Source organism: Macaca fascicularis, chromosome 17 (genome assembly GCF_037993035.2).
Source record: "Macaca fascicularis isolate 582-1 chromosome 17, T2T-MFA8v1.1".
NCBI lineage: Eukaryota > Metazoa > Chordata > Mammalia > Primates > Cercopithecidae > Macaca > Macaca fascicularis.
Genome location: NC_088391.1, coordinates 16,843,021 through 16,861,126, shown reverse-complemented (window position 1 = coordinate 16,861,126; position 18,106 = coordinate 16,843,021). Strand labels below are relative to the sequence as shown.

Here is an 18,106-nt window from a genome sequence, read left to right as displayed (position 1 = left end):
TATTAATCTTAGCACTAAATATTGATTTATTTCAAAATCATCATATAATAATATTGAGAAGAATGTAGAAGTGATGTATGTAGGGAAATGTAAAAACCAATCTTTCTTCTCCCATAACAGTAATTAAAAATTAAAAAGTAACAGCTAGGTACAGTGACGTGCACCTATAGGTCCAGCTACTTGTGAGACTAAGATGAGAGAAACACTTGAGCCCAAGACCTGGGGGACATAGCAAAACCCTGTCTATAAAAAGTAAAAAGAAAAATTAAATTTAAAAATATTAATGAATTTTAAAAGTAACAATAACAACTGATATGGTTTGCCTGTGTCCCTACCCAAATCTCAACTTGAATCGTATCTCCCAGAATTCCCACATGTTGTGGAAAGAACCCAGGGGGAGGTAATTGAACCACGGGGGCTGGTCTTTCCCATGCTATTCTCGTGATAGTGAATAAGTCTCATGATATCCGATGGGTTTATCAGGGGTTTCTGCTTTTGCTTCTTCCTCATTTTTCTCTTGCCACCACCATTTAAGAAGTGCCTTTCACCTCCCACCATGATTTTGAGGTCTCCCCAGCCACACAGAACTGTAAGTCCAATTAAACCTCTTTTTCTTCCTAGTCTTGGGTATGTCTTTATCAGCAGCATGAAAACAGACTAATACAACAACACATTTAGCCCTTACATTTTATATATATTTATTTAATCTTCCCAACATTCCTATAAGGTAGGTGCTATTATCACTCACATTACTTTAATATTTAGAAATACGAATTAAAGGCCAAAAGAAGAGATAAAAACAATTGCAATTTCATTTTCAACCTATGTCATATAAAGTATTAGAAAAGGAGGATTCTGATTAAGTTATGTTATACTAATATTTGATTTTTTTCACCAAATACGTACTTTGATAAAATAAAAAGTAAAAATCAACTAAAAAATTAAACTTGCTAACTCTTTTACCAAACATATTGTCCTTGTTTATCACCTACAGTAATGTAAATAACCTAAGTAAAAGGACAGATCTTGATTCTAGGTTTAACTTACCACTTGCTACTCTTATATAACATGGTACTTAGATCTCTCACACAATGGTCCTTATTTCTTTGTTATAAATTTATTCCCAATTACTAAACGTTGCAGTCAGAATTCAGTTGTTGCTCTCCCAACCTCTTGTCTTTTTATACTCACTCCCTAGGTGACCTCATCTGATCCCCTGGCTAAATACTCATACACTGATGACTTCCACATATAACTCTAGCCGTTAGTCTTTTCATTAAATTCCAAATTCTTACATTGAGGGTGACCACTCAGCCCTGGGACAGTTCAAGTTCATACCTGTCTTAGCTTCCCACAAGTTAGTAGCCCTTTTTACTCTAAAAAGTGCCCTGTTTAAAATGATCAATTATTTGGTCACCCTATTATATCTGACTTACTAATAATGTCTGCATTTGAATTGTAAATAAACCTCCGAAATCTAAATAACCAAAACATAACTTTTTATTCCTTTCCATAAAACCCATCTTCCCCCATATTCCACATGCCAGAAATGCAACACCATTCATTCTGTTTTAAATAACCATAAATCATAAAAGTGTGGAGTCATCCTTAGCTCCTCTTATACCCCATAGTCAATCAGTTATAACTTTAAAGGGTATCTAGGATGTGAGCATTTTTCAACCCCTCCTGCTCAAAGATCTTTGCCTAAGTCCTCTCACATTTCTCTCACCTGGGCTATTGCCACTTCATATGTTTACCAATGGCCTGAATGTATGTTCGCTCAGCCCCCATACCTTCTCAAAACCTTTCAGTGAATTTCCATTCCACTAAAAATAGAATTCAAAGCCTTACTCAGTTTAGCACCTGGCGCCCTCTTCAATCTCATCTCACTACTCTGTTCCCTCATTCTGCTTCATCCACACTGCCCTCTTTGCTGTTCAACAAACTGAAAATGCTTGAAGCCTTCATAATTCCTTTTTCCTCCAGCTGACATGCACTTCTCTCAGCTAATAACAAGGTTCGTTCCTTCCCTTCAGTTAAGTCTCTCCTGAGACTCAGTAATAGCTACACAGAGGCATCTCTGACCATCTAATCCAGCAGCCCCTATCACTTTTTGGCCTTCGCCTTGCTCTGTGTCATAGCCCTTATCTCTATGTGACATTAGATGTTTACTTCTTTTGTATACAGTGTACGGTCCCACACTGGGGTGTACGGTCCCACAATGGGGTGTACGGTCCCACACTGGGGTGTACGGTCCCACACTGGGGTGTACGGTACCACACTGGGGTGTACGGTACCACACTGGGGTGTACGGTACCACACTGGAGTGTACATTACAAGAAGGCAGGGAGTTTGTCAATTTTATTTACTGCTGTATCTCCAGCACTTAGAATGATGCATGATTAAAACTATCTGAGAACTATCAGTAATTTACTAAGAAATGAATAAGGATTGTACGAAAAGTCTTCTGTGGGCTAAAACATAAGGAAACTAGCACTCTTTGAGTGCCCGCTGTGTAACCGGCACGTTACTGATGACAATGAGGAGCATTCGCTGCATGTTTGTAACACAGCAGTCATGGTACTAAGTGCTGTGCTTCCACTAGCCCAGAGTTCTCACAGAGACTCCAAGAAGGAGTTGTTTCCCTTTTTAGAGATGATGAAATAGGTTCTAAAAAGGCCAGTAATTTCCATCCACACAGTCACACAGCTACTTAGTAGCTACACCAACTTTCAAATCAGAGCATGTGAATTCATGGAGTATGCTCAGAGCTGATGCCTTTTTTCTTCCCAAGAAGTTTAACAATATATATGCATTATTCTCTAAGTGTCAAACAATAAAAACACTCTAATCTGAAAAGGAGAAAAATAAACATAAAGGGAAATGTATTCTTTTTCATATTACTTCTACATAAATCTCTTAAACTCATTATTACCATTTAATTTGTCAAAGTATCATTTAATCATTATGACTAAAGAAATTCTAGAAGGACATTTACAGAGAATGTAAGTCATCTCCTACCTTTTTCACTTTCCTACCCTCAAACATACAGAAACATACCAATATCTGCATGCAGAGCTCTCTACACTGTTTTTGTTTTATATTTAAAAAGGTATTTAATTATAAACATTATTTAAATCAATTTGCTCCTTCAGTTAAAAGCTCACGCCTGTAATCTCAGCACTTTGGGAGGCCGAGGCAGGTGGATCACGAGGTCAGGAGATCGAGACCATCCTGGCTAACATGGTGAAACCCCATCTCTACTAAAAATACAAAAAATTAGCCGGGCGTGGTGGCGGGCGCCTGTAGTCTCAGCTACTTGGGAGGCTGAGGCAGGAGAATGGTGTGAACCGGGGAGGCAGAGTTTGCAGTGAGCTGAGATCACGCCACTGCACTCCAGCCTGGGCGACAGAGCCAGACTCCATCTCAAAAACAAACAAACAAAAAAAAGCAACATGATTCTTCAGTTAAAATAATCATCTCCATTGGTTCACCAGGAACATCTCCTAAGTGAGCCAATAGAGATCTAAATCATTCTTTTTAATAGTTAAATAGTATTCCGTAGATTGAATGTAGAACAGTTTCTCCAGCTGCTCCCCTAGTGAATGACATTTGGAGTGTTTTAGTGGAGTTTTATTATTTGTGGGTTTTTTGGAGATTTTGACACTGTTAACAATGCCACAATAAACAGCTTTTAAAATAACCTCTTAAATACTGATGTTTTAAATTCCGTAAAATAGATTTTCATATGTAGATGAAATATTTTCATGAATATGCATACATTAATTTTAATAGATACTGCTAATCACATTTAAAATTATTACAGCAAGGCCATGCATGGTGGCTCACACCTGTAATCCCAGCACTTTGGGAGGCCGAGGCAGGCGGATCACCTGAAGTCAGGAGTGGCCAACATAGTGAAACCCCATCTCTACAAAAAATACAAAAATTAGCCAGACATGGTGGCAGGTGCCTCTAATTCCAGCTACTCAGGAGGTTGAAGCAGAAGAATATCTTGAACCCAGGAAGCAGAGGTTGCCGTGAGCTGAGATCGCACCACTGCACTCCAATGTGGGCAACAAGAGCGAAACTCCATTTCAAAAAAATAAAAAGAAAAGAAAAGAATTAGAGCAACGTATAAAATATACCATATCATCATAGATACTAGGTTTAACTATCCTTCTGTCAATTTAATGGATACGAAATACCAGCTTATTATGTCTTCAATTTGCATTTTGAAGACAACCAGTGAAGTTGAGTGGCTTCATTTTATTCCTTGGTCATTTGGATTTTCTCTTCTGTAAAATGCCCACACAAATTGTTATGCATAAAAATGAATTCCTACAAAAGGTAGACAAATGATAGATGGCATTTGTTATTTCCACAGGCATGAAGTTGTTTTTATCTAGGAAGGTAGATTTGGTATGTAAAGATCCATCTATCTAATGCCATACACGTGATTCTTTGAAGCAGCGCCACTTGTCTTTTCCATTTCAACTTTAATATGATTATAACTAGATATTATTATTTATTGTAAAATTTTTCTTATTCATATTTTTGCTTTCTTAAAAAAATGAGTCCAGACAAATTGACAAAATAGCATTTTTATTAAAAGGCTTAAGTCTCATTTCTGTATTTTACATTACTATATGAGGCTCAGAAACAAAATTATCAAGAAAATGAACACTACTTATTCAATTAAAAACCTTTCCAAGTCAATCATTACAAATTATTTTGATTAGAAACTATGAAGTAAGCCTTTTATTGAGACAGAATTTTAGCACAATTTTTAAGTTCAAAGATATCTATACTTTTGGAGAATGGGCCATAATGGTTATACTATTACTACTTTTTTTTTTTTTGAGACAGAGTTTCATTCTTGTTGCCCAGGCTGGAGTGCAGTGGTGTGAGCTTGGCTCACTGCAATGTCCGCCTCCCAGGTACAAGCGATTCTCCTGTTTCAGCCTCCCAAGTAACTCAGATTACAGGCACGCGCCACCATGCTAATTTTTTTTGTTTTTAGTAGAGATGGGGTTGCACCATGTCGTGAACTCCTGACCTCAGGTGATCCGCCCACCTCGGCCTCCCAAAGTGCTGGGATTACAGGCATGAGCCACCACACCTGGCCAATTGTATTGTTTACTAGAGACATAAGTAGTAAAAAATTAGAACTGAACCACGCTTTCAACATTGCCATTGAGCTACTTAGCAATTCTCAATATCAGTTTTATAAATATTTAATATTTGTGTAAAAGTTTAAATAGCCATATAAGCATATCATAATAATATTTTTATACCACACATGTCATTTATCAAGGTGTTATTTCTCCATCTTAAGAATACATTTTCAGACATACTTCAACACTTCTAGGTGTTCTATATTCTAAATAACATAGCTAAGTATAGTATTGAATAATTTTTATCAGATATAATCATGACTCATACAAATATAAATACATGTCAAATATTTTATTTAACTTGTGAGTTAATGAAGAAACAAGTAAGATGTTATAACTGCTGAAATTAACTTACACAAATGAAAACTTAGCTTATTCCAAAAGGTGAGAACAGGGAATCAATTGCACCACACTCAGATGATACTCATTTGCTGCAGGTTTTCATGGATGGCTCTTATTATTTTGAAGTATGTTCCCTCAATTCCTACTTTGTTCAGAGTTTTCAACATGAAGGTATGTTGACTTTTATCAAAAGCCTCTTCTGCATCTATTGAGATAATCATATGGTTCTTGTTTATGTGATGAATCGCATTGATTTAGTTGTATATATTGAACAAACCTTGCATTCTAGGAATAAAAACTACTTAATCATGGTGGATTAACTTGTCGGTGTGTTGCTCGATTTGGTTTTCTAGTATTTTGTTGAGGATTTTTGCATCTATGTTCAAGAGAGATATTGTCCTAAAAATTTTTTTGGTGGTTGTATCTCTGCCAGGTTTTCGTAACAGAATGATGCTGGCCTTAAAGAATAAGTTAAGGAGGAGTCCTCTCCTCCACAGATTTTTGGAATAGTTTCAGTAGGATTCGTACTAAGCTCTTCTTTATATGTCTGGGTGAATCCATCTGTGAATCCAGCTGGTCCAGGAATTTTTTTGGTTTGTAGACTTTTTATTATTGATTCAATTTTACAACTTATTATTGGTCTGTTCAGGGTTTTCATTTCTTCCTGGTTCAATCTTGGAAGTTTGTATGCTTTCAGGAATTTATTTCTTCAAGGTTTTCTAGTTTCTGTGCACAGAGGTGTTCATAATAGTCTCTAAGGGTTTTTTGTATTTCTGTGGGGTGTCAATGGTAGTGTTCTCTTTGTCATGTCTAATTATGTTTATTTGGATCTTTCCTCTTTTTTCCTTTATTACTCTAGCTAGAAGTCTATCAATCATATTTATTATTTCAAAAAACAAAGTTTTCGTTTCATCAGTCTTTTGGATGGTTTATTACATCTCAATTTCCTTCCATTCAGCTCTGATTTGGGTTATCTCTTTTCTTCTGTTAGCTTTGGGATTTGTTTGCTCTTCGTTTTCTAGTTCCTCTCAGTGTGATGTTAGGTTGTTAATTTGAGATCTGTCTTATTTTTTGATATGGGCATTTAGCAGTATAAACTTTCCTCTTAAAACTGCTTTAGCAGTCTCCCAGAGATGCTGGCATATTCTGTCTTTGTTTTCATTAGTTCCAAAGAATTTCTTGATTTCTACCTTAATACATTGTTTACCCAAAAGTCATTCAAGAGCAGATTGTTTAATTTCCATCTAATTGTTTGGTTTTGAGAAATCTTCTTAGTATTTCTATTTTTATTGGTGCTATGGTCCAAGAGTGTGGATGGTATGATTTCCATTTTTTCCATTTGTTGAGAATTGTTTTATGACCAATTGTGTGGTCTATTTCAGAGTATGCACCATGTGCATATGAGAAGAATGTATATTTTGTTGTTGTTGGGTGGAGTGTTCTATAGATGTCTGTTAAGTCCATTTGGTCAAATGTCAACTTTAGGTCCCAAATATCTTTGTTAATTTTCTGTCTCAATGATCTATCTATTACACTCAATGGTGTGTTGAAGAATCCCACTATTATTTTGGGGTTATCTAAGCCCTTTTGTAGGGCTCTCACAACTTGTTTTCTGAATCTGAGTGTTCCTGTGTTGGGTGTACATATATTTAGGATGGTTGAGTCTTCTTGTTGAAATGAATCCTTTATCATGTAATGGTGTTCTTTTGTCTTTTTTGATACTTGTTTTAAAGTCTGTTTTGTCTGAAATTAAGATAGCAACCCCTGCCCTTTTTGTTTTCTCTTGGCTTAGTAGATTTTTCTCCTTCCCTTTAGTTTGAGCCTATGTGTGTCATTTCAAGTGAGATGGCTCTCTTGAAGACAATATACAATTGGGTCTTGCTTCTCTATCCAACTTAACACTCTGTGGCTTTTAAGTGGAGCATTTAGCCCATTTGTGTTCAATGTTAATATTGATATGTACAGATTTTGTCCTGTCATCATGTTGTTAGCTAGTTATTATACAGACTGAATTGTGTAGTTGCTTTATAGTGTGAGTGGTCTGTGTACTTAAGTATGTTTTTGTGGTGACCAGTAACAGTATTTAATTTCCATGCTTAGCACTCCCTTAAAGACCTCTTTTAAGGTGCGTCTGGGGGTAATGAATTCCCTTAGCATTTTCTTGTCTGAAAAGGATCTTATTTCTCCTTTGCTTATGAAGCTTAGTTTGGCTGGATATAAAATTATTAATTGGAATTTACTTTCTTTAAGAATTTTTAATATAGGCTCATTCATCTCTTTTGGCTTGTAGGGTTCCTGCTTAGAGGTAAGCTATTAGGTGTCTTTATTATTATTTTTTTTCTTTCTCATTGACCTTGGAGAACCTGATAACTATGTGTCTTGGGATGGTTGTCTTGTATAGTATCTCACAGGGGTTCTCTGTATTCCTTGAATTTGAATCTCAACCTCTCTAACAAGGTTAGGGAAAGTTTCATGGACAATATCCTCAAATATGTTTTTCAAGTTGCTTGCTCTTTCTCTCTTTCAGGGATGCCAATGAGCCATAGGTTTAGTCCCGTACATAATGACTTATTTCTTGGAGGTTTTGTTCATTCTTTTGTATTCTCTTTTCTTTAGTTTTGCCTGACTGACTTGATTCTAAGAACAAGTCTTTGAGCTCTGAGATTATTTCCTCATCTTGTTCTATTTTGCTGTTAATACTTCTGATTATAGTATGAAATTCTTATACTGCATTTTTCATCTCTGTCAATTTGGTTTGGTTCTTTCTTAAAATGGCTATTTCGTGTTTCAGCTTTTGTATTGTTTATTGGAATCCTCAATTATTTTTTGGATTGGGTTTTGACTTTCTCCTGAATCTTGCTAATCTTCATTGCTATGCAGATTCTGTATTCTATGTCTGTGATTTAAGCCGTTTCAGCCAGTTGAGAACCATTGTCAGGGAGTTAGTGTAGTCATCTGGAGGTAAGAAGACATTCTGGCTTTTTGAATTGTCACAGTTCTTGCACTCGTTCTTTTTCATATGTGTGGGTTGATGTTCCTTTATTGTTTGAAGTTGCTGTCGTTTGGATGGGTGTTTTGGGGTTTTGTTTTTAGTTTATTTTGTTTTGTTTTTGTTTTTATATTCTTTGATGTCCTTAAGGGTTTGACTCTGGTATAAAGTGGGTTCTGTCAACTGACTTCATTTCTGGAAGATTCTAGGGGGCCGAGACTCAGTTTAGCACTCCTGAGATTCATGCTTTAACCCTGCAGGGCAGACACCAAGCACAGGGCTTTGTTCTCTGGCCCCTCGAGGGTAAGCACCTGCTGTGCTGAAAGAGCGAATGTGTTCCTGGTCTGCTGACAATAACACTCGGGGATGCCAGCTAAAATGCTTTATTGGGGTGGTGGCAGCAGAGCCTGCATTCACAGGTGCATGCCAGCAGCAGTGGCATGTGGTGGCATGTGGTGGGGGCATGCATTGGTGGAAGCAGAGCACTGGTGGGGATCGAGTAGTAACATCCATGTGGAGGCAGGGTGGTGTCTGACCAAATGTGTTGACAGCAGAGGCTGTGCAGCAGGGCACACTCACATCATCAGGAGCAGGGTGCCAGCAAGGCAGGTGGGTGGCATCTGCACAGGGGCAGGACAGCAGTGTGGGTGTGCATGCCTTGCCAGTGCATGGCAGGGTACGTACACTTACGCTGACAGCAGCTGGGTGGTAGGGTCCACATGTGTGTGCCAACAGGGGAGGGCAGTGAGGTCCACTCATTCATGAGCACTGGCAAAGCAGTGGTGGGGGCACAGTGGACGAGTGTATGGCAGTAAAGCAGTGGGGAGAGGGGCTGCAGGTGATTGTACATCAGCAAAGCAGTTGGGGGAGGCTGTAGTTGGGGAGGCTGCAGGGAGGGTGGGTGCCTGTCATTGGGGGCTTGTTTGCTGGAACCCCTCAATGGTCAGGTGCAGTCTGCCACCAAAGGAGCTATGGTGGCAGCTGCTGGGAAGTACCATAGTTGGCCATTCCAGGCTGCACTGCTAGTGGATGCAGGCAGCCACCTTGAGAGAAGCTGACAGAAAGGGCAGCACTCAGATCAGACTAGCCCCATTCCACACGCCAGACCACCGTGCTCTGTCCAGGTTTGACAGTCAACAAGGGCCGAAGCTACCTAGAGGAACTGGGTGAGCCTTGGGGGATGGCCATCCCTGACCGTGCCCTACTGCAGTCGTTCTTGTGCTAAACCCCTTGGCTCTGTACTGGCTGGAGTCCTGTCCCTGCCACCTCTCCCAGTAGCTCTCTCTGTCAGCTCAAATGTCTGTGGGGGACGTGGCATTCCCTGCTGCTGGGATTCCGGCGGTCTATGTCAAGAGTGGGCCACTTCTCACCTACTTAACTCACGCCTTCCCCAGGAGCCGCTGGGGGTCAAGTATAAGTCCTGATGCCTAGCAGTCCTATGAAGCGTTGCTAGTTTCCTCCCTCTTTCAGCCCAGGGTCTGCATCCTGCCTTTGACCACCCTCAATGCCTTCCTTCTGAAGATCTGCTCAGAGTAGTGTGGTGTGTCAGTCTTCTTGACAATCTGGTCTTTCGCTGGGAGAGTCTCTTTCTGGCTGCATCTAGTCGGCCATCTTGGCTCCCTCTCCCAGGTTGTTTTTCCTGGGGAAGTTTTTATCATGAGTTTGTTACCATAAAAGGCTATAACAGGCAAAGTGAGAAATTGAGCTTTTACTAAAACTCAGTGAAGTAGACAACAAATTCCAATTTTTATTTTCAACATTATGAATATGTTTTCTTCGAAGATGCCTTTGGATAGGTAAGAAACTCAACAGACAAAAAAAAAATAGTGGTATTGGCAGAATTAAAAGGTCAATTTTCACCAATAAAAGACAAGCTATAGCACTGATTTGCTAGTGGAAAGTCAAATTTAGGTAAAACCATATAAATATTTGCTTTACTTTTCACTGAGAGAAGAAATATTAAATAAAATATATTACCCACACCGGAACACTTGGTAATACATAAGAAGCTATCCAAAAAACACAACAAACCTACTGGCAAGAATTCTAGCACTGACTCGCTGAAAACATTCGGATAGCATCAATGTGCATTGATTTCTGGCAGTCATGTGGTTGGTTTGTTCATAAAGGAGACTAAGCTGCTGTGGAATTTCATTTCAGAAATCAAGTTTTAACTAGTCCTGCAGAAACGTTAATATTTCCCCTACATCTACCAAGACACCTGTGTGTGGAATAAAGGGCTTACTATTGCATTCCAAACCTAGTGGAATACTCCTAATGTGCCGAACAAAAAAGACGGATAGGAGCCTACCCTGCAGGCTTAGAATTTAAATTGTGCTGAGAGGCAATCAGATTTGTTCCAACTTTTTTGAAAGCCAGAATCATGCACCTGGATTCTTCCCCACAGCTTGTCCTGTACCTTCTGAGATCGGTGGAAGAGAACTGAAGGAAGCTCCATTCACTCAGAAAACTCTCTTCGTTCAAAGGGGTGTCTTTAGGAGACTGGGTTGCCTCTCCCCTCAAGATACAGCTGCAGCCTGGTCCTTCTTGGTGCAAGGCTGGTCATCTCCAAGATGGCTGAGTTAATGTTTCATGTAAGGCTGGCATGGTCTTTCAGGTTAGCTACCTCCTCTATATTCCAAGGGCACACAGGTCCAGATATCAAATTCACATAAAGGAAACTAGGCTCAAAGAAATGGGTTTGTGATAACTTAAGCAATATTGATAGCCACTGGACTAGCCATACGTGTCAGTCAGATAATCAGTTTCTTCTTCTTAAAATGAAGTTATTTGGGGAAGCTAATTCATAATCAGACTTCTGCTTAATGATAACCAACTCAGGGCAAACAAGTGAAGATTTTTATCAAGCTATAGTAATCTTTTGATTCTCCCTTTTCTCACTCCAAAGAGTATAAATACCAACCCAAACAGGATCCTCATGTCAGTAGGTCAAGTTATCTCCTCCTTGTGTAATACTGAAGTCACAATGATATATTTTTACTTTACATTCTTTTTATACACAAGGGTCATAGCCCATCTGCTTATACTTGCTATTACAACATCTTTCTTTTTCTGTAATCTTGTACAGTTATTACCAGCATTTAACTTTATAAATTCTCTTAGATTGGTAACATTTTGGGGTGAGGACTTTCTGATAATGTGTAGAGTAACAGTCTATTATTTTCTATGGCTACAGCCAATTGTCACCAGGGAATGGTTTCTAAATTTGTAAAAATCATTTTTTAGCTTATCTTCTAATATTTGCCTATTTCTCTTTTTCCCTAATATTTAATGTTCATCTTGTAATCTGTTGTGACATATTGCAGGGGATTGGAGGGCTCTCTCTCTCTTCCTTTAAACGTGTGTGTAGGGGTGTGTGACTAGATGTTATAAGAAAAATCTCCTGAGAGGTATTAAAAATTTTCAGAATTAATCAAACTTGATCTTAATTTGTTTAATAGGTAATTCAAAGGGACTTATTCTATTGTCTTGGAATTTGAACTGAGGCTCCCTGTATTAGGATTCTCCAGATAAACAGAACCAATAGGATATATACATATATCTCTTAGGTAGAGATAGACAGAGATTTATTTTAAATAATTGGTTCAGACAATGTGGGGAGCAGACAAATCTGAAATTTAGATTTCAAGCATGTTGAAAATTCAGGTAAGAGTTGTTTCAGTCTTGAGTCTGAATTTGGCAGGGCAAGAGGCTGAAAAAATAGGTAGGGTTTCCATGTTATGGTCTTGAAAATAATCCCTCTTTCTTCAGGAAATCACCATGCTTGCTCTTAAGGCCTTCAACTAATTGGATGAGCCCCCGCACACACACATTATGGAGAATAATCTGCTTTAGTCAAAGTCTATTGATTTAAATGCTAATCATGGCTAAAATATATACCTTCACAGTAATATCTATACCGATATTTGAGCAAACAACTGGTCACCATAACCTGGCCATTTTGCCACACATAATTAACCACTATGGGTTCCAGAGCACAAGAAGTGATAGGTATTTTTGTATTCTAAAGAGAGGCAGCAGGGAAATCTCCAAGCTGATCAGAAATTTGTTGTATCACTAAAACTTCAAATAGCCTTTATAAAACTCCAACATTTTTGGATATTCACATATTCCATGTTTTCACATTTCAAATGTACAAACACAATTTCATTTTTCTTACATACATAGTCACCATAATCTTTCTCCAAAGTGTATATATTTTCTGAATTCATTGCAGTTGTCATTGTGTGATATCTTGCTGACATAGGTACTATGAGGGAGGCAAATTAGTCAAAATGTAAACAATACTGATTATTCTGACTAGGTGGCTCCATGTTAAGTAGGATGGTGTTAATTCAGGGAGATCATATGCCCTGATGCCTATATTCTGCCAATGACAAATCACTGGAGGCCAGGGAGTTTTAATCTCTTGAACCACAGGTATAATAAATAGTGTCAGGCAAGGGCGGTATGGTTACCATAAAGCACAAATTTCTTTTCCTTTTTCAGTTTATATATATCAAAATGCTGGGTTTAGGCAGCCATCATATTTTACTAGAAAAGTATTCATTCAAATTCTGGTAACCTATGGACAACTTTTAAATGCCTCATATTACACTAAAGTTGGAAGAAGTGCTTAAGAGGAAATGGAGCAATCAAAACCAATGTGATACGCCTTGTTACTTTTCTACAAAATTCTAGAATTGCATATTATCTGTTGTAACAAATCTCTGTAATCCAGAGTCTCACACAATTGCACACCACAAAGTGAGGCAGACACCTGAAGAAGACATCCCCACCTTTTTGCTCTTTGCCTTAACTATGGCAGTGTACCTTCTAGAGTGTGTTTACAAGTGACAGAAATCTTAATGACTTAGATCAGACGTTTGACAAGTCCAGAAGTAGGCAGTATCAGTGTCGATTCAACCATTAAACAATGCCATCAGTAAACCTAGGCTCCTTCTGTACTTTGCTTCACTATCCTGAATATTTTGACTCCTTGTCCTTAGATTTGTCTCCTCATGAGCATAAGATGGCTGCTGTAGAGCCAGATGTTATGATTGCATCCAAAAACAAAAAGCAACAAGTAGCCAGAGTGCTCTCCTTTCATGGCACACTCTCTATGTGTGTGTATTATAATGTAGAGAGAGAAAATGTTTCCCACAATCCCTAGATACCCAGATAGACTTATATCTCATTAATAAGAATTGGTCAAATGCTCATCATTAGAACGTCATTGGCAATTAGAACATCATTGACAGAGAAAAATAATATCCTCTACTGATGGAAAAGGAAACTACCTTCCTGAGAACATTACTACCTGCCCAATACCTAAACCAATGTGAGTTTTGTCAAGAAAGAAGGATTGGGGCAATAGGCAATAGGTCAGTAGGCAACAATGACTGCCACTAGCACCTCACTGTCCACAAATTCTTTATGAAAGTCCAGGCCATCCAAAACATCTTTACCACAAATGCTCTCTCCTCACCGTGAACATTCTTCATGGGTCTCTGCTTTCACAGTTCAGTTCTTGAATTTTCTATTTTCATTTTTTACCTGGGATAATTATCATTTCCAGATGATTTTCAAAATTGGAGCTTATGGATGATTATTGCCAAAATTTAATTTTTTCAAGCCTCCCTTCACAGTATTTTGGCCATCCCTGAGGTGTTTTTTGGAGTGCATACAAAATATGCCAACTGGTGGCATATAAATGTAAATAACAACCCTCAAATGAGAGTAAGAAAAATATTGGAATATTCAGTTATGTTTATGATAGCATAAAACACTGGCAAGAGTAAAACAAAAAATTAAGGAAAAATGTCTGCAAGCTTTTCCATTTTTAAAACACAAATATAAAGCACTGTAATAGTCACTGGCAATATAAAGGTAAAAAGAGACTTGGTTGTTTTCAAAGAATACAGTTTGAGGAACAGAGAAAACAATGAACTATTCCTTATAATACACTGTAAAATCAGCTGTAATTGCAGTACCAATAAGATAATATGTGAACACAGACAAAGGAATGGCTAAAAAAAACAGGAGTAACTGGTAAAAATCAGCAGACAAAAAAATGTGTTTTAATTCATTTTAATGCCAGAGTAAGGCAGAGGAGAAAACAATGTAGGTGACAAGATGTATCTTAAGATCAGCACAGGAAATAAGGAAAGTGGATCTGGAATGCAGGACGTTTTTTCTTTAAAAAATATGGAAATAAACAGTTTATAATAAAAATGCTGTAATATTAAATTTATTAAGTACAATAAATTATATATTTCTCGTTCAAAAATGTATATTGCACACCTACTCTGTGCTAACATTGTGGTAGATCTTCATCTATGACAACAGCGGGTAAAACAGACATGGCTCTCATGGAGATTACAGTCTAGCAAGGGAGTCAGATCTTACATAAGCAAAAGTAAGGAAGGGTGATCAGCATTGTAAGAAGGCATATTGGTTAGGACACTTCTTTAGCTGTAAGTTAAACACACACGCATACACACACAAGTTTGGCTTAAGCCAAAAAAAAAAAAAAAAAAAAAAAAGGGGTGAGGGAAATGTAATGGCTCATACAACTGAAAAAAATTTAGACATACACTTAACACCAAGTGATGTTTGATAGAGAAGTTCAAATGATGTCACCCCAAACCTTTTTCTTTCTCTCCATCCTCTGGCTCTCATTCTCTGAAATGATGGCATTATTCAACTAGCTCTCACCTCATGGAGACGAGATAGCTATAGTAGCTGTAGCCTCATATCAAAATTTCAGGAACAGCAGAAGACAGCCACTTTACCAATAGGTCCCTCAAGAGCTCTGAGATTCACTCTGATTGTAGCTGCTTTGATCTTATTAATAGATGCATTCTGAGCCAACGATCATAGTCTGGAGAATGTGATTGACTAATAGGCCAATATTTATGGCAATTGTCTCATGAAAACAGATACCATATTATGTCAGATCCAGCCAGCACACTCACAATTATTTGTGTAGGCCTAGATTTAGACATCAATGTGTGCATGTTGTTATTAAGCATTGTGAGAAAATATGAACACCTTACTTTGAGAATACCTTCCTGGACCATTTCTCCTTTCCTATGTAACAAGGACTCATCTTAACAGAAATGTATTGACAAATACTGTATTTTCCCCCTTTTTCCACCTTTACACTTCAAACCACAAGAATCTAAATGAAGCATTCTACTATCAAAATGCTATAATCCAAGAATCAGGTTCTTTACCATAGCAGATGGTATTTAATATAAAGTATTATTTAACTATAATTTTGTTATGTGTTATGGTATTAAACATTTCTAGAACCTTATGACTGCCACACATTCTATAACTGGACAAGTGTAAACGCCACCATGTAACCCAAAGATATGACATTGTTTTGTAATATCCATCTGAGAGAAAGGATTGGGAAGCCTAAAATGGGAGATTCGTTGGGACAAGAGAAACCTGGCAGTGCCCTGACTGTCAAATAATTTAGGGGTCCCCAATATATATGATCAGCCCCAGAACACAGACAGAGTGAATGTCAAAAGACACCTGCAGAATCACCTGCAGAACAGAACTTGAAATTCCCTATGGATCACAAATTTGTCCCAAGGTTTATGTTTACATTTGGGGAGAGGAAAGAAGGAGATAAGGAAAAGGGGAAAAATTCATACAAAAGGAGAAAGAAGAAAGTCAAACACCTTGACACAAGGTGCTTAGTCCTCCAAGGCAGAAGTTTATAAATATTCATGTACATCAGGTCACCAGGGAAACATTTAAAATGCAGATTTTTGAGCCCTACTCCCAGACATTCTGATTTTATATGTTTGGAAGGAGGCTAAGATCCTATCTTTTTTTGTTTGTTTTGTTTTGTTTTGTTTTTTTGAGACAGAGTCTCACTGTGTCACATAGACTGGAGTGCAGTGGTGCGATCTCAGCTCACTGCAATCTCCATCTCCCTGATTCAAGCAATTCCTTGCCTCAGCCTCCCGAGTAGCTGGGATTACAGGCACCTGCCATCATGCCTAGCTAATTTTTCTATTTTTAGTGGAGACGCTGTTTCACTTTTTTGGCCAAGCTGGTCTTGAACTCCTGACCTCGTGATCCACTTGCCTCAGCCTCCCAAATTTCTTTAGGGTTAAATCAAAAACTGCTCTAATAAACCCACAATTTTAAGAAGAACTACAATGTATTGTAAGAGTAGGGGAGAGTGGACTTACCAGTTCCATCCTTCATTCCAGAGTAAATGCTACCAGCTGGTTCAGTTCTGTTTTACAAATACAAGCCTGCAGAGAACAGAAAACATGGATGAAGATCAGTTCCTAGAGACGCACAGAGAGCAGAATTTATGATGAACACAAAGACTCCTGAAAACAAACACCGACGTGGTGGGGACATGATGCATTTTTGAGGTGAAGACGGTGAGCAGGATTATATAAAACAAAGGGCTTAAATCTAGAAAGATTACTTGAAGGTCAGGCGCAGATGTTTCTGGAACAGGCATCAGATCAGCACTATCTGCTCTACCTGTAAGCATTTTAGCAAATGTTCCTAACAAATCTTGAGCTTTGGTTGATTTCCAAAATGACTTCAGGGGATTTGGGAATGTCTGTAGAAGCAGTGACTAGTAGGAAATTGTGGTCATCCACATCTCCCCATTCAGATCCAATTTCTGATTCATCGGGTTACATCATGTAATGTGACCAGAGAAAAGAGCGAAGTATAATAAGCAGTCAAACTACTCCTCATGCAAATACCTGTTCATTTTGTAATCTACTAGTAATCCAAGAAGTCTGCAGTGGCTTTACACTCTCCATTAATTTTTATACCCAGTCTATCCCCATAAAGTTGATTTCTGCTGGACCTGCAGAAATTTTCTGTACTATATATTTTCACAAAGCCCAAAAATCCATGGATAATAACTGAAAATCTAGAAGATTTTATCTCTGAAACTTACAATACGGCCTTATACACATATTCAAAGACAGTTTTAATAATAATTCACTCAGAAAAAAACTTTATACTGTGATGACATATACTATGTGTGTATAAACAGTACAGTAACAAATGTATATATTCAGTGTATATATGTGTGTGTGTGTGTGTGTATATGTATACTCTTTTTAAATCAATGTTAATTTTAGAAGCAGCAGGAGAGGGCTAGAATCAATACAGCATAGTAATTAAAAGCAGATTTTGAATTGAACTTAAAGTTCAACTCTGCTACCACTTTTGAGATTTGGGGTAAGTTGCTTAAATCTCTCAGCATCAATAGTCACACTCTAACAAGGGCACAAAAACATCTACCTTACAGGATTATTGAGAGTATTAAAAGACATAATGTGTGCAAAGCACAGTGACTATAACGTAGCAGGCAATTATAATGATGATACTGATGAAATAATTTTATTAAATCTTAGAAGTATCAACTCAAATAGTTTCAGATTTTATTCAAAAATGTGTTAGGTGACCTAAAAGCATGCTGTACTTCTTGGTGTCACAAAATAAGGAGGCCAGAATGGCACAGAACAGCTTTTTACCTACTCTTAACTATAACCCATGGTGAACATGTGGATTCTAAAACAGCTACTCTCTTAGGTGA

At 37.9% G+C, this 18,106-nt stretch overlaps 1 long non-coding RNA gene across 1 annotated transcript in view; it reads right to left on the bottom strand.

Moving 5' to 3' along the window:
* The window catches only part of LOC123569797 (uncharacterized), a 167,456-nt gene extending 150,663 nt beyond the window's left edge, over window positions 1–16,793 (bottom strand). The window contains exon 1 of the long non-coding RNA XR_010582403.2: window positions 16,725–16,793. This is a non-coding gene — a long non-coding RNA (uncharacterized lncRNA). The remainder of the gene's footprint in view (window positions 1–16,724) is intronic.
* Between the last annotated feature and the right edge of the window lie 1,313 nt (window positions 16,794–18,106).